The 25,287-nt window shown below is 54.8% G+C and overlaps 1 protein-coding gene across 3 annotated transcripts in view; it reads left to right on the forward strand.

Annotated features, from left to right (window-relative positions):
* The first annotated feature begins 4,662 nt into the window (after window positions 1-4,662).
* Window positions 4,663-25,287, forward strand: part of LOC125458563 (galectin-3-binding protein-like) — an 89,158-nt gene continuing 68,533 nt past the window's right edge. For 2 of the 3 annotated variants that reach the window (XM_059650893.1, XM_048543961.2), the window contains exon 1: window positions 4,744-4,855. The gene's annotated coding sequence lies outside the window, so the exon portion shown is untranslated. Of the gene's footprint in view, window positions 4,710-4,743; window positions 4,856-25,287 lie in introns of those variants that run through there. The other variant, XM_048543971.2, reaches the window with a different exon arrangement.

Here is a 25,287-nt window from a genome sequence, read left to right on the forward strand (position 1 = left end):
GTCATTTAAGATGTATTTGGACAGGTACGTGGATGGGCAGGGAGCAGAGGGATACAGATCCTTGGAAAATTGACGACAGGTTTAGATCGAGGATCTGGATCAGTGCAGGCTTGGAGGGCCGAAGGGCCTGTTCCTATGCGAATATTTTCTTTGTTCTTTGTTCGCTTGTAGCCTGCCTTTTCACCTATTTTTGTGTCATTTGTAAATTTAGCTACAGCGCATTTCCTGCCTTTCTCCAAGTCACTAGTATTTGTATTGTATACAGTTGGCGTCCCAGCACTGATCCATGTGGAGTCCCATTAGTCACATGTGATCAACCTGAAAAGGAACCCCTTATCCCCACAGCGGGCCAAGCAGCATCTTAGGAGCACAAAAGCTGATGTTTCTGGCTTTCCAGCTCCACACTTTGTTATCTTGGATTCTCCAGCATCTGCAGTTCCCATCACCCCTTATCCCCACTTGCTACTTCCTATCCATGAGTCAATTCTCTATCCATGCCGATATACTCCAACCAACATTGTGTGCCCTTTAGTTTCTTTATTCATTCACAGGATGAGGGCATCGCTGGCCAGGCATCCCTAATTACCCAGAGGGCAGGTCAGAATCAACTACATTGCTGTGGGTCTGGAGTCACATGTAAGCCCAGACCAGTTGAGGATGGGAGTTTTCTTCTCCAAACAATATTAATGAGCCAGGTGGGTTTTTCTGACAATCAGCAATGGATTCACAGTCATCATTAGATTCTTAAATCCAGATATTTATTGAATTCTTGTGGAATTCATTGTCGCAGAGTGCAGTGGAGGCCGGGATGTTGGATGCCCTCAAGGCAGAGATCGACAAATTCTTGCTCTCACAAGGAGTCAAGGGCCACGGGGAGAGTGCAGGGAAGTGGTGTTGAAATGCCCATCAGCCATGATTTAAATGGCGGAGTGGACTTGATGGGCCGAATGGCCTTAATCCCACTCCTATGTCTTATGGTCTTATGGAATTCAAATTTCTCCATTTGCCATGCTGGGATTTGAAACCAGGTCCACAGAACATTATCTAGGTCTCTGGATTAACCACAAGGCCATTGCCTCTTAGCTTTAAGATTTTTCGAAGTGTTCTATCAAACACCTTCTAGAAGTCTAAATATAACACATCTACAGGCTCCCCTCTATCCATTCTGGTTAAGACTTCTTCAAAAAACTCTCACAAATTCGTCAGACACAAATTCATAAGAAACATAAGAACCAGGAGCAGGACGAGACCATCTGGCACTTCGAGCCCAGGTCATCATTCAATAAGATCATGGCTGATCTTTTGGTGGGGTGGGCTTAGCTCCACTGAGCCGTCTGCTCACCATAACCCTGACCTCCTTTACTGTTCAAAAATATATCTTTGCCTTAAAAACATTCAGTGAGGAAGCCTCAACCGCTTCACTGGGCAGGGAATTCCACAGATTCACAACTCTTTAGGTGAAGAAGTTCCCCCTTAACTCAGTCCTCACAATGCTCCCCGTTATTTTGAGACTGTGACCCTGAGTTCTAGTTTCACTGCCAGTGGAAACTACCTTCCTACTTCTATCTTATCTATTCCCTTCATAGTTATATATTTTTCTATAAGACTCTCCGACTCCCTCTCACCCCCACCATTGTTCTAAATTGCAATGCGTTTTGTGTCAGTTTATTCAATGTCTCTCAATTCTGGAATGAATCTCGCCATCTCAGCAACCTTTAATAAAGCTATGCTGACTCTGTTTGATCAGATTGTGATTTTCCAAAAGTCCTGTGTTTACTTTGGTACTGAATGGTATGAGGTGGATCTTGTTGAGTATGAGTTCCCTGATTGGGACTGATAATCTGGTCTGATCAGGGAGCACTGGCTGACAGATATAAACAGGAGTGTCAGGGATTCTCCTCACTCTAAGGATTGGCTCTGAGCAGACTGGTCAGTGCACATGTAAATACATGGTGACAGACACCACCTTTCTCAAGTTGTTTTAACTTCCTTAATAATTTATTCCAATAATTTGCCAACAATATATATCAAGCTAATGAGCCTATGGTTATCCACTTTTTGCCTCCCTCCCTTATTGAATAGCGGTATCACTTTGGCACCTTTCCAACCCTCTGGTACTTTACCAGGAACGAAGGATTTTTGGAAAATTACAACCAGTGTATCCATTATATCACACAGAGAGTGGTCGGAGTGTGCAATGCGCCTCTGGCAGTGGGAGTGCAATCATACTTCAGGGACATTTAAGCAACTCTTGGATAGGCACATGGAGGATAGTAAAATGTAGGGTGTGCAGGGTAGATTGTTCTTAGAGTAGGATGGTAGGCCAAAGCACTTGTATTGTGCTGTTCTATGTTCTATCTCTGTCACTCCCTCTTTTACCAGGGCAGAAATGGCTAGCACGAGGGGTCATAGTTTTAAGCTGGTTGGTGGAAAGTATAGAGGGGATGTCAGAGGCAGGTTCTTTACGCAGAGAGTTGTGAGAGCATGGAATGCGTTGCCAGCAGCAGTTGTGGAAACAAGGTCATTGGGGTCATTTAAGAGACTGCTGGACATGTATATGGTCACAGAAATTTGAGGGTGCATACATGAGGATCAATGGTCGGCACAACATTGTGGGCTGAAGGACCTGTTCTGTGCTGTACTGTTCTATGTTCTATGTTCTTCTATGTTCTTTTACAATCCTACGATGCAATCCATCAGGGCTGAGGGGCCTTTAGACCCATCAGTGTGTCAAGTCTAACTTGTCTACTGGTGGTTGATTCCACTCCTGTATCCATTAAAGAACAAAGAACACAGAACAAAGAAACCTACAGCATAGGAACAGGCTGTAGGTTTCTTGGTTTCTTTGTTTCTTTTGTTTCAATGTTCACTGTGATCTCTTTCTTTTTATACATTTAAGGAAGCTCTTGTTGTCAGTTTTTATATTCCTTATTAGTCTGCCCTTATAGTTTATTTTCATTCACTATTATCTTTTCTAACCCTTCTTTCTTCATTCGGAATTTATCTCAGTATAAGACCGCCACCTTCCATGCTTTTTGTTCCAACTTCATCATCTCCTGAACTTCCTGGGTTCGCCACAGGTGGGACATAGAACATAGAACATAGAACAGTACAGCACAGTACAGCCCCTTCGGCCCTCGATGTTGTGCCAACCTGTGAACTAATCTAAGCCCATCCCCCTACACTATCCCATCATTATCCATATGCTTATCCAAGGACTGGCTAAATGTCCCTAATGTGCCTGAGTTCACTACATTGGCAGGCAGGGCATTCCACGCCCTCACCACTCTCTGAGTAAAGAACCTGCCTCTGACATCTGTCTTAAATCTATCACCCCTCAATTTGTAGCTATGCCCCCTTGTACAAGCTGAAGTCATCATCCTCGGAAAAAGACTCTCACTGTCCACCCTATCTAATCCTCTGATCATCCTGTATGTCTCTATTAAATCCCCTCTCAGCCTTCTTCTCTCCAATGAGAACAGACCCAAGTTCCTCAGCCTTTCTTCATAAGACCTTCGCTCCAGACCAGGCAACATCCTTGTAAATCTCCTCTGCATCTTTTCCAATGCTTCCACATCCTTCCTGTAATGGGGTGACCAGAACTGCATGCACTCTTCCAAATGAGGCCGCACTAGCGTTTTGTACAGTTGCAGCATGACATCACGGCTCCGGAACTCAATCCCTCTCCCAATAAAACCTAACACACTGTAAGCCTTCTTAACAGCACGATCAACCTGGTGGCAATTTTCAGGGATCTATGTACGTGGACACCAAGATCCCTCTGCACATCTACACTACCAAGAATCTTTCCATTGACCCTGTATTCTGCCTTCCTATTATTCCTCCCGAACTGAATCACCTCACATTTGTCTGCATTGAACTCCATTTGCCACTTTTTAGCCCAATTCTGCAGTTTACCCAAGTCTCCCTGCAACCTGCAACATTCTTCCACACTGTCCACCACTCCACCGACTTTAGTGTCATCTGCAAACTTACTAAACCATCCACCTATGCCTGCGACCAAGTCATTTACAAAAATGACAAACGGCAGTGGTCCCAAAACAGATCCTTGAGGCACACCACTAGTGACCTGACTCCAGGCTGAATATTTTTCATCAACTACCACTCGTTGCCTTATTACAGAAAGCCAGTTTCCAATCCAAACTGCTAAATCTCCCTCAATCCCATGCCTCTGTATTTTCTCCAACAGCCTACCATGTGGAGCCTTATCAAAGGCTTTACTGAAGTATCCCCCTCTTAGAATCATTTCTCCTAACTGGAACGTAATTTTGCTGTGAGACATGGATTACCTCCTTTAATTTCCAACATTTCTGGTTCACTCTCATTCCTGCCAGTCAACCTGGTCAGCTCACTTTATTTGGAATGGAGTGGAAGGTGCTGTCTGAGGATCTTGATGAATCTGGTAGATGGTACACACTGCTGTGACAGAATGTCGGTGCTGGGGGGAGTGGGCGCTTTCTGAATGGGGGAGCAGACTCGAGGAGCTGAATGACAAATGAATGATGAGGAGGGGCTGAGTGATCAATGTGGGGGCAGAGCAGAGCGTGGAGACACAGGAAGAGCAAACACAAACAGTAACAGAGTGTGGGAGCTGGGCAGGGCCGTCTGCGCCAATCAGAACAACAAGAATCCGGGCAGAGAGGGAGATCACATCGAAACTGGAGCACGGCCCTTCGCACACAGAAAAGGTCAGTCGAGAGAGTACCGGGGTCAGAACATCGCCACACACGAAACACAGCACTGTCGGCTGAAGGGCAACTGCAGCTGGAAATTGTTCTGCAAGGGGCTTCACATGGACCCAGTTCACCTTGTCTGAAAACATTGAAAGAGAGAGGTACAGAATCAGAGACAGAGACAGAGTGCCGGGAGAGAGAGAGAGACAGAGACAGAGTGCCGGGAGAGAGAGAGACAGAGACAGAGTGCAGGGAGAGAGAGAGAGACAGAGACAGAGTGCAGGGAGAGGGAGAGACAGAGACAGAGACAGAGTGCAGGGAGAGGGAGAGACAGAGACAGACACAGAGACAGAGACAGAGACAGAGTGCCGGGAGAGAGAGAGAGACAGAGACAGAGTGCAGGGAGAGAGAGAGAGACAGAGACAGAGTGCCGGGAGAGAGAGAGAGACACAGACAGAGTGCAGAGAGAGAGAGAGACAGAGACAGAGTGCCGGGAGAGAGAGAGAGACAGAGACAGAGTGCAGGGAGAGAGAGAGAGACAGAGACAGAGTGCAGGGAGAGAAAGAGAGAGAGACAGAGTGCCGGGAGAGAGAGAGACAGAGACAGAGTGCAGGGAGAGAGAGAGAGAGACAGAGACAGAGCGCCGGGAGAGAGAGAGACAGAGACAGAGTGCAGGGAGAGAGAGAGAAACAGAGACAGAGTGCAGGGAGAGAGAGAGACAGAGACAGAGTGCAGAGAGAGAGAGAGACAGAGACAGAGTGCCGGGAGAGAGAGAGACAGAGACAGAGTGCAGAGAGAGAGAGAGACAGAGACAGAGTGCCGGGAGAGAGAGAGACAGAGACAGAGTGCAGGGAGAGGGAGAGAGACAGAGACAGAGTGCAGGGAGAGAGAGAGACAGAGACAGAGTGCAGGGAGAGGGAGAGACAGAGACAGAGACAGAGTGCAGGGAGAGAGAGAGACAGAGACAGAGTGCCGGGAGAGAGAGAGACAGAGACAGAGTGCAGGGAGAGGGAGAGACAGAGACAGAGTGCCGGGAGAGAGACAGAGACAGAGACAGAGCGCAGGGGGAGGGAGAGACAGAGACAGAGTGCAGGGAGAGAGAGAGACAGAGACAGAGTGCAGGGAGAGAGAGAGACAGAGACAGAGTGCAGGGAGAGGGAGAGACAGAGACAGAGACAGAGTGCAGGGAGAGAGAGAGACAGAGACAGAGTGCCGGGAGAGAGAGAGGCAGAGACAGAGTGCAGGGAGATGGAGAGACAGAGACAGAGTGCCGGGAGAGAGACAGAGACAGAGACAGAGCGCAGGGGGAGGGAGAGACAGAGACAGAGACAGAGACAGAGACAGAGTGCAGGGAGAGAGAGAGACAGAGACAGAGTGCCGGGAGAGGGAGAGACAGAGACAGAGTGCCGGGAGAGAGAGAGAAAGAGACAGAGTGCAGGGGGAGGGAGAGACAGAGACAGAGTGCTGGGAGAGGGAGAGACAGAGACAGAGTGCAGGGAGAGAGAGAGACAGAGTGCCGGGAGAGAGAGAGACAGGGTGCCGGGAGAGAGAGAGACAGAGACAGAGTGCAGGGAGAGGGAGAGACAGAGACAGAGTGCAGGGTGAGAGAGAGACAGAGACAGAGACAGAGACAGAGTGCCGGGAGAGGGAGCGACAGAGACAGAGTGCAGGGAGAGGGAGAGAGACAGAGACAGAGTGCAGGGAGAGAGAGAGACAAAGACAGAGTGCAGGGAGAGAGAGAGAGAGACATAGACAGACTGCAGGGAGGGAGAGAGACAGAGACAGATACAGAGACAGAGACAGAGTGCAGGGAGAGAGAGAGACAGAGACAGAGTGCCGGGAGAGAGAGAGACAGAGACAGAGTGCCGGGAGAGAGAGAGACAGAGACAGAGTGCCAGGAGAGAGAGAGACAGAGACAGAGACAGAGTGTCGGGAGAGAGAGAGACAGAGACAGAGTGCCGGGAGAGAGAGAGACAGAGACAGAGTGCCGGGAGAGAGAGAGACAGAGACAGAGTGCCAGGAGAGAGAGAGACAGAGACAGAGACAGAGTGCCGGGAGAGGGAGAGACAGAGACAGAGTGCCGGGAGAGAGAGAGACAGAGACAGAGTGCAGGGAGAGACAGAGACAGAGACAGAGACAGAGTGCAGGGAGAGGGAGAGACAGAGACAGAGTGCAGGGAGAGAGAGAGACAGAGTGCCGGGAGAGGGAGAGACAGAGACAGAGGGCAGGGAGAGAGAGAGACAGAGACAGAGTGCCGGGAGAGGGAGAGACAGAGACAGAGTGCAGGGAGAGAGAGAGAGACAGAGACAGAATGCAGGGAGAGGGAGAGACAGAGACAGAGTGCCGGGAGAGAGAGAGACAGAGTGCCGGGAGAGAGAGAGACAGAGACAGAGTGCAGGGAGAAGGAGATTCAGAGACAGAGTGCAGGGAGAGAGAGAGACAGAGACAGAGACAGAGACAGAGTGCCGGGAGAGGGAGAGACAGAGACAGACACAGAGACAGAGACAGAGACAGAGTGCCGGGAGAGAGAGAGAGACAGAGACAGAGTGCAGGGAGAGAGAGAGAGACAGAGACAGAGTGCCGGGAGAGAGAGAGAGACACAGACAGAGTGCAGAGAGAGAGAGAGACAGAGACAGAGTGCCGGGAGAGAGAGAGAGACAGAGACAGAGTGCAGGGAGAGAGAGAGAGACAGAGACAGAGTGCAGGGAGAGAAAGAGAGAGAGACAGAGTGCCGGGAGAGAGAGAGACAGAGACAGAGTGCAGGGAGAGAGAGAGAGAGACAGAGACAGAGCGCCGGGAGAGAGAGAGACAGAGACAGAGTGCAGGGAGAGAGAGAGAAACAGAGACAGAGTGCAGGGAGAGAGAGAGACAGAGACAGAGTGCAGAGAGAGAGAGAGACAGAGACAGAGTGCCGGGAGAGAGAGAGACAGAGACAGAGTGCAGAGAGAGAGAGAGACAGAGACAGAGTGCCGGGAGAGAGAGAGACAGAGACAGAGTGCAGGGAGAGGGAGAGAGACAGAGACAGAGTGCAGGGAGAGAGAGAGACAGAGACAGAGTGCAGGGAGAGGGAGAGACAGAGACAGAGACAGAGTGCAGGGAGAGAGAGAGACAGAGACAGAGTGCCGGGAGAGAGAGAGACAGAGACAGAGTGCAGGGAGAGGGAGAGACAGAGACAGAGTGCCGGGAGAGAGACAGAGACAGAGACAGAGCGCAGGGGGAGGGAGAGACAGAGACAGAGTGCAGGGAGAGAGAGAGACAGAGACAGAGTGCAGGGAGAGAGAGAGACAGAGACAGAGTGCAGGGAGAGGGAGAGACAGAGACAGAGACAGAGTGCAGGGAGAGAGAGAGACAGAGACAGAGTGCCGGGAGAGAGAGAGGCAGAGACAGAGTGCAGGGAGATGGAGAGACAGAGACAGAGTGCCGGGAGAGAGACAGAGACAGAGACAGAGCGCAGGGGGAGGGAGAGACAGAGACAGAGACAGAGACAGAGACAGAGTGCAGGGAGAGAGAGAGACAGAGACAGAGTGCCGGGAGAGGGAGAGACAGAGACAGAGTGCCGGGAGAGAGAGAGAAAGAGACAGAGTGCAGGGGGAGGGAGAGACAGAGACAGAGTGCTGGGAGAGGGAGAGACAGAGACAGAGTGCAGGGAGAGAGAGAGACAGAGACAGAGTGCAGGGAGAGAGAGAGACAGAGACAGAGTGCAGGGAGAGAGAGAGAGACAGAGACAGAGTGCAGGGAGAGAGAGAGAGACAGAGACAGAGTGCCGGGAGAGGGAGAGACAGAGACAGAGTGCAGGGAGAGAGAGAGACAGAGACAGAGTGCAGGGAGAGGGAGAGACAGAGACAGAGTGCAGGGAGAGAGAGAGACAGAGACAGAGTGCAGGGAGAGAGAGAGAGACAGAGACAGAGTGCAGGGAGAGAGAGAGACAGAGACAGAGTGCAGGGAGAGAGAGAGACAGAGTGCCGGGAGAGAGAGAGACAGGGTGCCGGGAGAGAGAGAGACAGAGACAGAGTGCAGGGAGAGGGAGAGACAGAGACAGAGTGCAGGGTGAGAGAGAGACAGAGACAGAGACAGAGACAGAGTGCCGGGAGAGGGAGCGACAGAGACAGAGTGCAGGGAGAGGGAGAGAGACAGAGACAGAGTGCAGGGAGAGAGAGAGACAAAGACAGAGTGCAGGGAGAGAGAGAGAGAGACATAGACAGACTGCAGGGAGGGAGAGAGACAGAGACAGATACAGAGACAGAGACAGAGTGCAGGGAGAGAGAGAGACAGAGACAGAGTGCAGGGAGAGAGAGAGAGACAGAGACAGAGTGCAGGGAGAGAGAGAGACAGAGACAGAGTGCAGGGAGAGGGAGAGACAGAGTGCAGGGAGAGAGAGAGACAGAGACAGAGTGCCGGGAGAGGGAGAGACAGAGACAGAGTGCAGGGAGAGAGAGAGACAGAGACAGAGTGCAGGGAGAGAGAGAGACAGAGACAGAGTGCAGGGAGAGGGAGAGACAGAGTGCAGGGAGAGAGAGAGAGACAGAGACAGAGTGCCGGGAGAGGGAGAGACAGAGACAGAGCGCAGGGAGAGAGAGAGACAGAGACAGAGTGCAGGGAGAGAGAGAGACAGAGACAGAGTGCCGGGAGAGAGAGAGACAGAGACAGAGACAGAGACAGAGTGCAGGGAGAGAGAGAGGCAGAGACAGAGACAGAGACAGAGTGCAGGGAGAGAGAGAGAGACAGAGACAGAGTGCAGGGAGAGAGAGAGACAGAGACAGAGTGCCGGGAGAGAGAGAGACAGAGACAAAGTGCAGGGAGTGAGAGAGAGACAGAGACAGAGTGCCGGGAGAGAGAGAGACAGAGACAGAGTGCAGGGAGAGAGAGAGACAGAGACAGAGTGCCGGGAGAGGGAGAGACAGAGACAGAGTGCAGGGAGAGAGAGAGAGAAACAGAGACAGAGTGCCGGGAGAGAGAGAGACAGAGACAGAGTGCAGGGAGAGAGAGAGACAGAGACAGAGTGCCGGGAGAGAGAGAGACAGAGACAGAGTGCAGGGAGAGAGGGAGACAGAGACAGACTGCCGGGAGAGAGAGAGACAGAGACAGAGTGCAGGGAGAGACAGAGACAGAGACAGAGTGCAGGGAGAGACAGAGACAGAGACAGAGTGCAGGGAGAGAGAGAGACAGAGACAGAGTGCAGGGAGAGGGAGAGACAGAGACAGAGTGCCGGGAGAGAGAGAGACAGAGACAGAGTGCAGGGAGAGACAGAGACAGAGACAGAGTGCCCGGAGAGATAGAGACAGAGACAGAGTGCAGGGAGAGGGAGAGACAGAGACAGAGTGCCGGGAGAGGGAGAGACAGGGACAGAGTGCAGAGAGAGAGAGAGACAGAGACAGAGTGCAGGGAGAGGGAGAGACAGACACAGAGTGCAGGGAGAGGGAGAGACAGAGACAGAGTGCAGGGAGAGAGAGAGACAGAGACAGAGTGCCGGGAGAGAGAGAGACAGAGACAGAGTGCAGGGAGAGGGAGAGACAGAGTGCAGGGAGAGAGAGAGACAGAGACAGAGTGCAGGGAGAGGGAGAGACAGAGACAGAGACAGAGTGCAGGGAGAGAGAGAGACAGAGACAGAGTGCCGGGAGAGAGAGAGACAGAGACAGAGTGCAGGGAGAGAGAGAGAGACAGAGACAGAGTGCCGGGAGAGAGAGAGACAGAGACAGAGTGCAGGGAGAGAGAGAGACAGAGACAGAGTGCAGGGAGAGAGGGAGACAGAGACAGAGTGCCGGGAGAGAGAGAGACAGAGACAGAGTGCAGGGAGAGACAGAGACAGAGACAGAGTGCAGGGAGAGAGAGAGACAGAGACAGAGTGCAGGGAGAGGGAGAGACAGAGACAGAGTGCCGGGAGAGAGAGAGACAGAGACAGAGTGCAGGGAGAGACAGAGACAGAGACAGAGTGCCGGGAGAGAGAGAGACAGAGACAGAGTGCAGGGAGAGGGAGAGACAGAGACAGAGTGCCGGGAGAGGGAGAGACAGAGACAGAGTGCAGAGAGAGAGAGAGACAGAGACAGAGTGCAGGGAGAAGGAGAGACAGAGACAGAGTGCAGGGAGAGGGAGAGACAGAGACAGAGTGCAGAGAGAGAGAGAGACAGAGACAGAGTGCAGGGAGAGAGAGAGACAGAGACAGAGTGCAGGGAGAGGGAGAGACAGAGTGCAGGGAGAGAGAGAGACAGAGACAGAGTGCAGGGAGAGGGAGAGACAGAGACAGAGTGCAGGGAGAGGGAGAGACAGAGACAGAGACAGAGTGCAGGGAGAGGGAGAGACAGAGACAGAGTGCAGGGAGAGGGAGAGACAGAGACAGAGTGCCGGGAGAGAGAGAGACAGAGACAGAGTGCAGGGAGAGAGAGAGACAGAGACAGAGTGCCGGGAGAGGGAGAGACAGAGACAGAGTGCCGGGAGAGAGAGAGAAAGAGACAGAGTGCAGGGGGAGGGAGAGACAGAGACAGAGTGCTGGGAGAGGGAGAGACAGAGACAGAGTGCAGGGAGAGAGAGAGACAGAGTGCCGGGAGAGAGAGAGACAGGGTGCCGGGAGAGAGAGAGACAGAGACAGAGTGCAGGGAGAGGGAGAGACAGAGACAGAGTGCAGGGTGAGAGAGAGACAGAGACAGAGACAGAGACAGAGTGCCGGGAGAGGGAGCGACAGAGACAGAGTGCAGGGAGAGGGAGAGAGACAGAGACAGAGTGCAGGGAGAGAGAGAGACAAAGACAGAGTGCAGGGAGAGAGAGAGAGAGACATAGACAGACTGCAGGGAGGGAGAGAGACAGAGACAGATACAGAGACAGAGACAGAGTGCAGGGAGAGAGAGAGACAGAGACAGAGTGCCGGGAGAGAGAGAGACAGAGACAGAGTGCCGGGAGAGAGAGAGACAGAGACAGAGTGCCAGGAGAGAGAGAGACAGAGACAGAGACAGAGTGCCGGGAGAGAGAGAGACAGAGACAGAGTGCCGGGAGAGAGAGAGACAGAGACAGAGTGCCGGGAGAGAGAGAGACAGAGACAGAGTGCCAGGAGAGAGAGAGACAGAGACAGAGACAGAGTGCCGGGAGAGGGAGAGACAGAGACAGAGTGCCGGGAGAGAGAGAGACAGAGACAGAGTGCAGGGAGAGACAGAGACAGAGACAGAGACAGAGTGCAGGGAGAGGGAGAGACAGAGACAGAGTGCAGGGAGAGAGAGAGACAGAGTGCCGGGAGAGGGAGAGACAGAGACAGAGGGCAGGGAGAGAGAGAGACAGAGACAGAGTGCCGGGAGAGGGAGAGACAGAGACAGAGTGCAGGGAGAGAGAGAGAGACAGAGACAGAATGCAGGGAGAGGGAGAGACAGAGACAGAGTGCCGGGAGAGAGAGAGACAGAGTGCCGGGAGAGAGAGAGACAGAGACAGAGTGCAGGGAGAAGGAGATTCAGAGACAGAGTGCAGGGAGAGAGAGAGACAGAGACAGAGACAGAGACAGAGTGCCGGGAGAGGGAGAGACAGAGACAGACACAGAGACAGAGACAGAGACAGAGTGCCGGGAGAGAGAGAGAGACAGAGACAGAGTGCAGGGAGAGAGAGAGAGACAGAGACAGAGTGCCGGGAGAGAGAGAGAGACACAGACAGAGTGCAGAGAGAGAGAGAGACAGAGACAGAGTGCCGGGAGAGAGAGAGAGACAGAGACAGAGTGCAGGGAGAGAGAGAGAGACAGAGACAGAGTGCAGGGAGAGAAAGAGAGAGAGACAGAGTGCCGGGAGAGAGAGAGACAGAGACAGAGTGCAGGGAGAGAGAGAGAGAGACAGAGACAGAGCGCCGGGAGAGAGAGAGACAGAGACAGAGTGCAGGGAGAGAGAGAGAAACAGAGACAGAGTGCAGGGAGAGAGAGAGACAGAGACAGAGTGCAGAGAGAGAGAGAGACAGAGACAGAGTGCCGGGAGAGAGAGAGACAGAGACAGAGTGCAGAGAGAGAGAGAGACAGAGACAGAGTGCCGGGAGAGAGAGAGACAGAGACAGAGTGCAGGGAGAGGGAGAGAGACAGAGACAGAGTGCAGGGAGAGAGAGAGACAGAGACAGAGTGCAGGGAGAGGGAGAGACAGAGACAGAGACAGAGTGCAGGGAGAGAGAGAGACAGAGACAGAGTGCCGGGAGAGAGAGAGACAGAGACAGAGTGCAGGGAGAGGGAGAGACAGAGACAGAGTGCCGGGAGAGAGACAGAGACAGAGACAGAGCGCAGGGGGAGGGAGAGACAGAGACAGAGTGCAGGGAGAGAGAGAGACAGAGACAGAGTGCAGGGAGAGAGAGAGACAGAGACAGAGTGCAGGGAGAGGGAGAGACAGAGACAGAGACAGAGTGCAGGGAGAGAGAGAGACAGAGACAGAGTGCCGGGAGAGAGAGAGGCAGAGACAGAGTGCAGGGAGATGGAGAGACAGAGACAGAGTGCCGGGAGAGAGACAGAGACAGAGACAGAGCGCAGGGGGAGGGAGAGACAGAGACAGAGACAGAGACAGAGACAGAGTGCAGGGAGAGAGAGAGACAGAGACAGAGTGCCGGGAGAGGGAGAGACAGAGACAGAGTGCCGGGAGAGAGAGAGAAAGAGACAGAGTGCAGGGGGAGGGAGAGACAGAGACAGAGTGCTGGGAGAGGGAGAGACAGAGACAGAGTGCAGGGAGAGAGAGAGACAGAGACAGAGTGCAGGGAGAGAGAGAGACAGAGACAGAGTGCAGGGAGAGAGAGAGAGACAGAGACAGAGTGCAGGGAGAGAGAGAGAGACAGAGACAGAGTGCCGGGAGAGGGAGAGACAGAGACAGAGTGCAGGGAGAGAGAGAGACAGAGACAGAGTGCAGGGAGAGGGAGAGACAGAGACAGAGTGCAGGGAGAGAGAGAGACAGAGACAGAGTGCAGGGAGAGAGAGAGAGACAGAGACAGAGTGCAGGGAGAGAGAGAGACAGAGACAGAGTGCAGGGAGAGAGAGAGACAGAGTGCCGGGAGAGAGAGAGACAGGGTGCCGGGAGAGAGAGAGACAGAGACAGAGTGCAGGGAGAGGGAGAGACAGAGACAGAGTGCAGGGTGAGAGAGAGACAGAGACAGAGACAGAGACAGAGTGCCGGGAGAGGGAGCGACAGAGACAGAGTGCAGGGAGAGGGAGAGAGACAGAGACAGAGTGCAGGGAGAGAGAGAGACAAAGACAGAGTGCAGGGAGAGAGAGAGAGAGACATAGACAGACTGCAGGGAGGGAGAGAGACAGAGACAGATACAGAGACAGAGACAGAGTGCAGGGAGAGAGAGAGACAGAGACAGAGTGCAGGGAGAGAGAGAGAGACAGAGACAGAGTGCAGGGAGAGAGAGAGACAGAGACAGAGTGCAGGGAGAGGGAGAGACAGAGTGCAGGGAGAGAGAGAGACAGAGACAGAGTGCCGGGAGAGGGAGAGACAGAGACAGAGTGCAGGGAGAGAGAGAGACAGAGACAGAGTGCAGGGAGAGAGAGAGACAGAGACAGAGTGCAGGGAGAGGGAGAGACAGAGTGCAGGGAGAGAGAGAGAGACAGAGACAGAGTGCCGGGAGAGGGAGAGACAGAGACAGAGCGCAGGGAGAGAGAGAGACAGAGACAGAGTGCAGGGAGAGAGAGAGACAGAGACAGAGTGCCGGGAGAGAGAGAGACAGAGACAGAGACAGAGACAGAGTGCAGGGAGAGAGAGAGGCAGAGACAGAGACAGAGACAGAGTGCAGGGAGAGAGAGAGAGACAGAGACAGAGTGCAGGGAGAGAGAGAGACAGAGACAGAGTGCCGGGAGAGAGAGAGACAGAGACAAAGTGCAGGGAGTGAGAGAGAGACAGAGACAGAGTGCCGGGAGAGAGAGAGACAGAGACAGAGTGCAGGGAGAGAGAGAGACAGAGACAGAGTGCCGGGAGAGGGAGAGACAGAGACAGAGTGCAGGGAGAGAGAGAGAGAAACAGAGACAGAGTGCCGGGAGAGAGAGAGACAGAGACAGAGAGCAGGGAGAGAGAGAGACAGAGACAGAGTGCCGGGAGAGAGAGAGACAGAGACAGAGTGCAGGGAGAGAGGGAGACAGAGACAGACTGCCGGGAGAGAGAGAGACAGAGACAGAGTGCAGGGAGAGACAGAGACAGAGACAGAGTGCAGGGAGAGACAGAGACAGAGACAGAGTGCAGGGAGAGAGAGAGACAGAGACAGAGTGCAGGGAGAGGGAGAGACAGAGACAGAGTGCCGGGAGAGAGAGAGACAGAGACAGAGTGCAGGGAGAGACAGAGACAGAGACAGAGTGCCCGGAGAGATAGAGACAGAGACAGAGTGCAGGGAGAGGGAGAGACAGAGACAGAGTGCCGGGAGATGGAGAGACAGGGACAGAGTGCAGAGAGAGAGAGAGACAGAGACAGAGTGCAGGGAGAGGGAGAGACAGACACAGAGTGCAGGGAGAGGGAGAGACAGAGACAGAGTACAGGGAGAGAGAGAGACAGAGACAGAGTGCCGGGAGAGAGAGAGACAGAGACAGAGTGCAGGGAGAGGGAGAGACAGAGTGCAGGGAGAGAGAGAGACAGAGACAGAGTGCAGGGAGAGGGAGAGACAGAGACAGAGACAGAGTGCAGGGAGAGAGAGAGACAGAGACAGAGTGCCGGGAGAGAGAGAGACAGAGACAGAGTGCAGGGAGAGAGAGAGAGACAGAGACAGAGTGCCGGGAGAGAGAGAGACAGAGACAGAGTGCAGGGAGAGAGAGAGACAGAGACAGAGTGCAGGGAGAGAGGGAGACAGAGACAGAGTGCCGGGAGAGAGAGAGACAGAGACAGAGTGCAGGGAGAGACAGAGACAGAGACAGAGTGCAGGGAGAGAGAGAGACAGAGACAGAGTGCAGGGAGAGGGAGAGACAGAGACAGAGTGCCGGGAGAGAGAGAGACAGAGACAGAGTGCAGGGAGAGACAGAGACAGAGACAGAGTGCCGGGAGAGAGAGAGACAGAGACAGAGTGCAGGGAGAGGGAGAGACAGAGACAGAGTGCCGGGAGAGGGAGAGACAGAGACAGAGTGCAGAGAGAGAGAGAGACAGAGACAGAGTGCAGGGAGAAGGAGAGACAGAGACAGAGTGCAGGGAGAGGGAGAGACAGAGACAGAGTGCAGAGAGAGAGAGAGACAGAGACAGAGTGCAGGGAGAGAGAGAGACAGAGACAGAGTGCAGGGAGAGGGAGAGACAGAGTGCAGGGAGAGAGAGAGACAGAGACAGAGTGCAGGGAGAGGGAGAGACAGAGACAGAGTGCAGGGAGAGGGAGAGACAGAGACAGAGACAGAGTGCAGGGAGAGGGAGAGACAGAGACAGAGTGCAGGGAGAGGGAGAGACAGAGACAGAGTGCCGGGAGAGAGAGAGACAGAGACAGAGTGCAGGGAGAGAGAGAGAAACAGAGACAGAGTGCCGGGAGAGAGAGAGACAGAGACAGAGACAGAGACAGAGTGCCGGGAGAGGGAGAGACAGAGACACAGTGCCGGGAGAGAGAGAGACAGAGACAGAGTGCAGGGAGAGACAGAGACAGAGACAGAGTGCCGGGAGAGGGAGAGACAGAGACAGAGTGCCGGGAGAGAGAGAGACAGAGACAGAGTGCAGGGAGAGAGAGAGACAGAGACAGAGTGCAGGGAGAGAGAGAGAGACAGAGACAGAGTGCAGGGAGAGAGAGAGACAGAGACAGAGTGCCGGGAGAGGGAGAGACAGAGACAGAGTGCAGGGAGAGAGAGAGACAGAGACAGAGTGCAGGGAGAGAGAGAGACAGAGACAGAGTGCCGGGAGAGGGAGAGACAGAGACAGAGTGCAGGGAGAGAGAGAGAGACAGAGACAGAGTGCAGGGAGAGGGAGAGACAGAGACAGAGTGCAGGGAGAGAGAGAGTCAGAGTGCCGGGAGAGGGAGAGACAGAGACAGAGTGCAGGGAGAGAGAGAGACAGAGACAGAGTGCCGGGAGAGGGAGAGACAGAGACAGAGTGCAGGGAGAGGGAGAGACAGAGACAGAATGCAGGGAGAGAGAGAGACAGAGACAGAGTGCCGGGAGAGAGAGAGACAGAGACAGAGTGCCGGGAGAGAGAGAGACAGAGACAGAGTGCCAGGAGAGAGAGAGACAGAGACAGAGACAGAGTGCCGGGAGAGGGAGAGACAGAGACAGAGTGCCGGGAGAGAGAGAGACAGAGACAGAGTGCAGGGAGAGACAGAGACAGAGACAGAGACAGAGTGCAGGGAGAGGGAGAGACAGAGACAGAGTGCAGGGAGAGAGAGAGACAGAGTGCCGGGAGAGGGAGAGACAGAGACAGAGGGCAGGGAGAGAGAGAGACAGAGACAGAGTGCCGGGAGAGGGAGAGACAGAGACAGAGTGCAGGGAGAGAGAGAGAGACAGAGACAGAATGCAGGGAGAGGGAGAGACAGAGACAGAGTGCCGGGAGAGAGAGAGACAGAGTGCCGGGAGAGAGAGAGACAGAGACAGAGTGCAGGGAGAAGGAGATTCAGAGACAGAGTGCAGGGAGAGAGAGAGACAGAGACAGAGACAGAGACAGAGTGCCGGGAGAGGGAGAGACAGAGACAGAGTGCAGGGAGAGAGAGAGGGACAGAGACAGAGTGCAGGGAGAGAGAGAGAGAGACAGAGACAGAGTGCAGGGAGAGAGAGAGACAGAGACAGAGTGCCGGGAGAGAGAGAGACAGAGACAGAGTGCAGGGAGAGAGAGAGAGACAGAGACAGAGTGCCGGGAGAGAGAGAGACAGAGACAGAGTGCAGGGAGAGAGAGAGACAGAGACAGAGTGCCGGGAGAGAGAGAGACAGAGACAGAGTGCAGGGAGAGAGGGAGACAGAGACAGAGTGCCGGGAGAGAGAGAGACAGAGACAGAGTGCAGGGAGAGACAGAGACAGAGACAGAGTGCAGGGAGAGAGAGAGACAGAGACAGAGTGCAGGGAGAGGGAGAGACAGAGACAGAGTGCCGGGAGAGAGAGAGACAGAGACAGAGTGCAGGGAGAGACAGAGACAGAGACAGAGTGCCGGGAGAGAGAGAGACAGAGACAGAGTGCAGGGAGAGGGAGAGACAGAGACAGAGTGCCGGGAGAGGGAGAGACAGAGACAGAGTGCAGAGAGAGAGAGAGACAGAGACAGAGTGCAGGGAGAGGGAGAGACAGAGACAGAGTGCAGGGAGAGGGAGAGACAGAGACAGAGTGCAGAGAGAGAGAGAGACAGAGACAGAGTGCAGGGAGAGAGAGAGACAGAGACAGAGTGCAGGGAGAGGGAGAGACAGAGTGCAGGGAGAGAGAGAGACAGAGACAGAGTGCAGGGAGAGGGAGAGACAGAGACAGAGTGCAGGGAGAGGGAGAGACAGAGACAGAGACAGAGTGCAGGGAGAGAGAGAGACAGAGACAGAGTGCAGGGAGAGGGAGAGACAGAGACAGAGTGCAGGGAGAGAGAGAGACAGAGACAGAGTGCCGGGAGAGAGAGAGACAGAGACAGAGTGCAGGGAGAGAGAGAGACAGAGACAGAGTGCCGGGAGAGAGAGAGACAGAGACAGAGAGAGAGACAGAGTGCCGGGAGAGGGAGAGACAGAGACAGAGTGCTGGAAGAGAGAGAGACAGAGACAGAGTGCAGGGAGAGACAGAGACAGAGACAGAGTGCCGGGAGAGGGAGAGACAGAGACAGAGTGCAGGGAGAGAGAGAGACAGAGACAGAGTGCCGGGAGAGAGAGAGACAGAGACAGAGTGCCGGGAGAGGGAGAGACAGAGACAGAGTGCAGGGAGAGGGAGAGACAGAGACAGAGTGCAGGGAGAGAGAGAGAGACAGAGACAGAGTGCAGGGAGAGAGAGTGACAGAGACAGAGTGCCGGGGGAGGGAGAGACAGAGACAGAGTGCAGGGAGAGAGAGAGACAGAGACAGAGTGCCGGGAGAGGGAGAGACAGAGACAGAGTGCAGGGAGAGAGAGAGAGACAGAGACAGAGTGCAGGGAGAGGGAGAGACAGAGACAGAGTGCAGGAAGAGAGAGAGACAGAGTGCCGGGAGAGGGAGAGACAGAGACAGAGTGCAGGGAGAGAGAGAGACAGAGACAGAGTGCCGGGAGAGGGAGAGACAGAGACAGAGTGCAGGGAGAGGGAGAGACAGAGACAGAGTGCAGGGAGAGAGAGAGACAGAGACAGAGTGCCGGGAGAGAGAGAGACAGAGACAGAGTGCCGGGAGAGAGAGAGACAGAGACAGAGACAGAGTGCAGGGAGAGGGAGAGACAGAGACAGAGTGCCGGGAGAGAGAGAGACAGAGACAGAGTGCAGGGAGAGACAGAGACAGAGAGAGAGTGCCGAGAGAGAGAGAGACAGAGACAGAGTGCAGGGAGAGGGAGAGACAGAGACAGAGACAGAGTGCAGGGAGAGGGAGAGACAGAGACAAAGTGCAGAGAGAGAGAGAGACAGAGACAGAGTGCAGGGAGAGGGAGAGACAGAGACAGAGTGCAGGGAGAGGGAGAGACAGAGACAGAGTGCCGGGAGAGAGAGAGACAGAGACAGAGAGAGAGACAGAGTGCCGGGAGAGGGAGAGACAGAGACAGAGTGCCGGGAGAGAGAGAGACAGAGACAGAGTGCAGGGAGAGACAGAGACAGAGACAGAGTGCCGGGAGAGGGAGAGACAGAGACAGAGTGCAGGGAGAGAGAGAGACAGAGACAGAGTGCCGGGAGAGAGAGAGACAGAGACAGAGTGCCGGGAGAGGGAGAGACAGAGACAGAGTGCAGGGAGAGGGAGAGACAGAGACAGAGTGCAGGGAGAGAGAGAGAGACAGAGACAGAGTGCAGGGAGAGAGAGAGACAGAGACAGAGTGCCGGGGGAGGGAGAGACAGAGACAGAGTGCAGGGAGAGAGAGAGACAGAGACAGAGTGCAGGGAGAGAGAGAGACAGAGACAGAGTGCCGGGAGAGGGAGAGACAGAAACAGAGTGCAGGGAGAGAGAGAGAGACAGAGACAGAGTGCAGGGAGAGGGAGAGACAGAGACAGAGTGCAGGGAGAGAGAGAGACAGAGTGCCGGGAGAGGGAGAGACAGAGACAGAGTGCAGGAAGAGACAGAGACAGAGACAGAGTGCCGGGAGAGGGAGAGACAGAGACAGAGTGCAGGGAGAGGGAGAGACAGAGACAGAGTGCAGGGAGAGAGAGAGACAGAGACAGAGTGCCGGGAGAGAGAGAGACAGAGACAGAGTGCCGGGAGAGAGAGAGACAGAGACAGAGACAGAGTGCAGGGAGAGGGAGAGACAGAGACAGAGTGCCGGGAGAGAGAGAGACAGAGACAGAGTGCAGGGAGAGACAGAGACAGGGAGAGAGTGCCGAGAGAGAGAGAGACAGAGACAGAGTGCAGGGAGAGGGAGAGACAGAGACAGAGACAGAGTGCAGGGAGAGGGAGAGACAGAGACAGAGTGCAGAGAGAGAGAGAGAGACAGAGACAGAGTGCAGGGAGAGGGAGAGACAGAGACAGAGTGCAGGGAGAGGGAGAGACAGAGACAGAGTGCAGGGAGAGAGAGAGTCAGAGACAGAGTGCCGGGAGAGAGAGAGACAGAGACAGAGTGCAGGGAGAGGGAGAGACAGAGTGCAGGGAGAGAGAGAGACAGAGACAGAGTGCAGGGAGAGAGAGAGACAGAGACAGAGTGCCGGGAGAGAGAGAGACAGAGACAGAGTGCAGGGAGAGAGAGAGAGACAGAGACAGAGTGCAGGGAGAGAGAGAGACAGAGACAGAGTGCAGGGAGAGGGAGAGACAGAGACAGAGTGCAGGGAGAGGGAGAGACAGAGACAGAGACAGAGTGCCGGGAGAGAGAGAGAGAGACAGAGACAGAGTGCAGGGAGGGAGAGAGACAGAGACAGAGACAGAGACAGAGACAGAGTGCAGGGAGAGAGAGAGACAGAGACAGAGTGCAGGGAGAGAGAGAGAGACAGAGACTGAGTTCAGGGAGAGAGAGAGACAGAGACAGAGTGCAGGGAGAGGGAGAGACAGAGTGCAGGGAGAGAGAGAGACAGAGACAGAGTGCCGGGAGAGGGAGAGACAGAGACAGAGTGCAGGGAGAGAGAGAGACAGAGACAGAGTGCAGGGAGAGGGAGAGACAGAGTGCAGGGAGAGAGAGAGAGACAGAGACAGAGTGCCGGGAGAGAGAGAGACAGAGACATAGTGTAGGGAGAGACAGAGACAGAGACAGAGTGCCGGGAGAGAGAGAGACAGAGACAGAGTGCAGGGAGAGACAGAGACAGAGACAGAGTGCCCGGAGAAAGAGAGACAGAGACAGAGTGCAGGGAGAGGGAGAGACAGAGACAGAGTGCCGGGAGAGGGAGAGACAGAGACAAAGTGCAGGGAGTGAGAGAGAGACAGAGACAGAGTGCCGGGAGAGAGAGAGACAGAGACAGAGTGCAGGGAGAGAGAGAGACAGAGACAGAGTGCCGGGAGAGGGAGAGACAGAGACAGAGTGCAGGGAGAGAGAGAGAGAAACAGAGACAGAGTGCCGGGAGAGAGAGAGACAGAGACAGAGTGCAGGGAGAGAGAGAGACAGAGACAGAGTGCCGGGAGAGAGAGAGACAGAGACAGAGTGCAGGGAGAGAGGGAGACAGAGACAGACTGCCGGGAGAGAGAGAGACAGAGACAGAGTGCAGGGAGAGACAGAGACAGAGACAGAGTGCAGGGAGAGACAGAGACAGAGACAGAGTGCAGGGAGAGAGAGAGACAGAGACAGAGTGCAGGGAGAGGGAGAGACAGAGACAGAGTGCCGGGAGAGAGAGAGACAGAGACAGAGTGCAGGGAGAGACAGAGACAGAGACAGAGTGCCCGGAGAGATAGAGACAGAGACAGAGTGCAGGGAGAGGGAGAGACAGAGACAGAGTGCCGGGAGAGGGAGAGACAGGGACAGAGTGCAGAGAGAGAGAGAGACAGAGACAGAGTGCAGGGAGAGGGAGAGACAGACACAGAGTGCAGGGAGAGGGAGAGACAGAGACAGAGTGCAGGGAGAGAGAGAGACAGAGACAGAGTGCCGGGAGAGAGAGAGACAGAGACAGAGTGCAGGGAGAGGGAGAGACAGAGTGCAGGGAGAGAGAGAGACAGAGACAGAGTGCAGGGAGAGGGAGAGACAGAGACAGAGACAGAGTGCAGGGAGAGAGAGAGACAGAGACAGAGTGCCGGGAGAGAGAGAGACAGAGACAGAGTGCAGGGAGAGAGAGAGAGACAGAGACAGAGTGCCGGGAGAGAGAGAGACAGAGACAGAGTGCAGGGAGAGAGAGAGACAGAGACAGAGTGCAGGGAGAGAGGGAGAGACAGAGACAGAGTGCCGGGAGAGAGAGAGACAGAGACAGAGTGCAGGGAGAGACAGAGACAGAGACAGAGTGCAGGGAGAGAGAGAGACAGAGACAGAGTGCAGGGAGAGGGAGAGACAGAGACAGAGTGCCGGGAGAGAGAGAGACAGAGACAGAGTGCAGGGAGAGACAGAGACAGAGACAGAGTGCCGGGAGAGAGAGAGACAGAGACAGAGTGCAGGGAGAGGGAGAGACAGAGACAGAGTGCCGGGAGAGGGAGAGACAGAGACAGAGTGCAGAGAGAGAGAGAGACAGAGACAGAGTGCAGGGAGAAGGAGAGACAGAGACAGAGTGCAGGGAGAGGGAGAGACAGAGACAGAGTGCAGAGAGAGAGAGAGACAGAGACAGAGTGCAGGGAGAGAGAGAGACAGAGACAGAGTGCAGGGAGAGGGAGAGACAGAGTGCAGGGAGAGAGAGAGACAGAGACAGAGTGCAGGGAGAGGGAGAGACAGAGACAGAGTGCAGGGAGAGGGAGAGACAGAGACAGAGACAGAGTGCAGGGAGAGGGAGAGACAGAGACAGAGTGCAGGGAGAGGGAGAGACAGAGACAGAGTGCCGGGAGAGAGAGAGACAGAGACAGAGTGCAGGGAGAGAGAGAGAAACAGAGACAGAGTGCCGGGAGAGAGAGAGACAGAGACAGAGACAGAGACAGAGTGCCGGGAGAGGGAGAGACAGAGACACAGTGCCGGGAGAGAGAGAGACAGAGACAGAGTGCAGGGAGAGACAGAGACAGAGACAGAGTGCCGGGAGAGGGAGAGACAGAGACAGAGTGCCGGGAGAGAGAGAGACAGAGACAGAGTGCAGGGAGAGAGAGAGACAGAGACAGAGTGCAGGGAGAGAGAGAGAGACAGAGACAGAGTGCAGGGAGAGAGAGAGACAGAGACAGAGTGCCGGGAGAGGGAGAGACAGAGACAGAGTGCAGGGAGAGAGAGAGACAGAGACAGAGTGCAGGGAGAGAGAGAGACAGAGACAGAGTGCCGGGAGAGGGAGAGACAGAGACAGAGTGCAGGGAGAGAGAGAGAGACAGAGACAGAGTGCAGGGAGAGGGAGAGACAGAGACAGAGTGCAGGGAGAGAGAGAGTCAGAGTGCCGGGAGAGGGAGAGACAGAGACAGAGTGCAGGGAGAGAGAGAGACAGAGACAGAGTGCCGGGAGAGGGAGAGACAGAGACAGAGTGCAGGGAGAGGGAGAGACAGAGACAGAATGCAGGGAGAGAGAGAGACAGAGACAGAGTGCCGGGAGAGAGAGAGACAGAGACAGAGTGCCGGGAGAGAGAGAGACAGAGACAGAGTGCCAGGAGAGAGAGAGACAGAGACAGAGACAGAGTGCCGGGAGAGGGAGAGACAGAGACAGAGTGCCGGGAGAGAGAGAGACAGAGACAGAGTGCAGGGAGAGACAGAGACAGAGACAGAGACAGAGTGCAGGGAGAGGGAGAGACAGAGACAGAGTGCAGGGAGAGAGAGAGACAGAGTGCCGGGAGAGGGAGAGACAGAGACAGAGGGCAGGGAGAGAGAGAGACAGAGACAGAGTGCCGGGAGAGGGAGAGACAGAGACAGAGTGCAGGGAGAGAGAGAGAGACAGAGACAGAATGCAGGGAGAGGGAGAGACAGAGACAGAGTGCCGGGAGAGAGAGAGACAGAGTGCCGGGAGAGAGAGAGACAGAGACAGAGTGCAGGGAGAAGGAGATTCAGAGACAGAGTGCAGGGAGAGAGAGAGACAGAGACAGAGACAGAGACAGAGTGCCGGGAGAGGGAGAGACAGAGACAGAGTGCAGGGAGAGAGAGAGGGACAGAGACAGAGTGCAGGGAGAGAGAGAGAGAGACAGAGACAGAGTGCAGGGAGAGAGAGAGACAGAGACAGAGTGCCGGGAGAGAGAGAGACAGAGACAGAGTGCAGGGAGAGAGAGAGAGACAGAGACAGAGTGCCGGGAGAGAGAGAGACAGAGACAGAGTGCAGGGAGAGAGAGAGACAGAGACAGAGTGCCGGGAGAGAGAGAGACAGAGACAGAGTGCAGGGAGAGAGGGAGACAGAGACAGAGTGCCGGGAGAGAGAGAGACAGAGACAGAGTGCAGGGAGAGACAGAGACAGAGACAGAGTGCAGGGAGAGAGAGAGACAGAGACAGAGTGCAGGGAGAGGGAGAGACAGAGACAGAGTGCCGGGAGAGAGAGAGACAGAGACAGAGTGCAGGGAGAGACAGAGACAGAGACAGAGTGCCGGGAGAGAGAGAGACAGAGACAGAGTGCAGGGAGAGGGAGAGACAGAGACAGAGTGCCGGGAGAGGGAGAGACAGAGACAGAGTGCAGAGAGAGAGAGAGACAGAGACAGAGTGCAGGGAGAGGGAGAGACAGAGACAGAGTGCAGGGAGAGGGAGAGACAGAGACAGAGTGCAGAGAGAGAGAGAGACAGAGACAGAGTGCAGGGAGAGAGAGAGACAGAGACAGAGTGCAGGGAGAGGGAGAGACAGAGTGCAGGGAGAGAGAGAGACAGAGACAGAGTGCAGGGAGAGGGAGAGACAGAGACAGAGTGCAGGGAGAGGGAGAGACAGAGACAGAGACAGAGTGCAGGGAGAGAGAGAGACAGAGACAGAGTGCAGGGAGAGGGAGAGACAGAGACAGAGTGCAGGGAGAGAGAGAGACAGAGACAGAGTGCCGGGAGAGAGAGAGACAGAGACAGAGTGCAGGGAGAGAGAGAGACAGAGACAGAGTGCCGGGAGAGAGAGAGACAGAGACAGAGAGAGAGACAGAGTGCCGGGAGAGGGAGAGACAGAGACAGAGTGCTGGAAGAGAGAGAGACAGAGACAGAGTGCAGGGAGAGACAGAGACAGAGACAGAGTGCCGGGAGAGGGAGAGACAGAGACAGAGTGCAGGGAGAGAGAGAGACAGAGACAGAGTGCCGGGAGAGAGAGAGACAGAGACAGAGTGCCGGGAGAGGGAGAGACAGAGACAGAGTGCAGGGAGAGGGAGAGACAGAGACAGAGTGCAGGGAGAGAGAGAGAGACAGAGACAGAGTGCAGGGAGAGAGAGTGACAGAGACAGAGTGCCGGGGGAGGGAGAGACAGAGACAGAGTGCAGGGAGAGAGAGAGACAGAGACAGAGTGCCGGGAGAGGGAGAGACAGAGACAGAGTGCAGGGAGAGAGAGAGAGACAGAGACAGAGTGCAGGGAGAGGGAGAGACAGAGACAGAGTGCAGGAAGAGAGAGAGACAGAGTGCCGGGAGAGGGAGAGACAGAGACAGAGTGCAGGGAGAGAGAGAGACAGAGACAGAGTGCCGGGAGAG

The sequence above is a fragment of the Stegostoma tigrinum genome, chromosome 1, assembly GCF_030684315.1.
Source record: "Stegostoma tigrinum isolate sSteTig4 chromosome 1, sSteTig4.hap1, whole genome shotgun sequence".
Classification (NCBI taxonomy): Eukaryota; Metazoa; Chordata; class Chondrichthyes; order Orectolobiformes; family Stegostomatidae; genus Stegostoma; species Stegostoma tigrinum.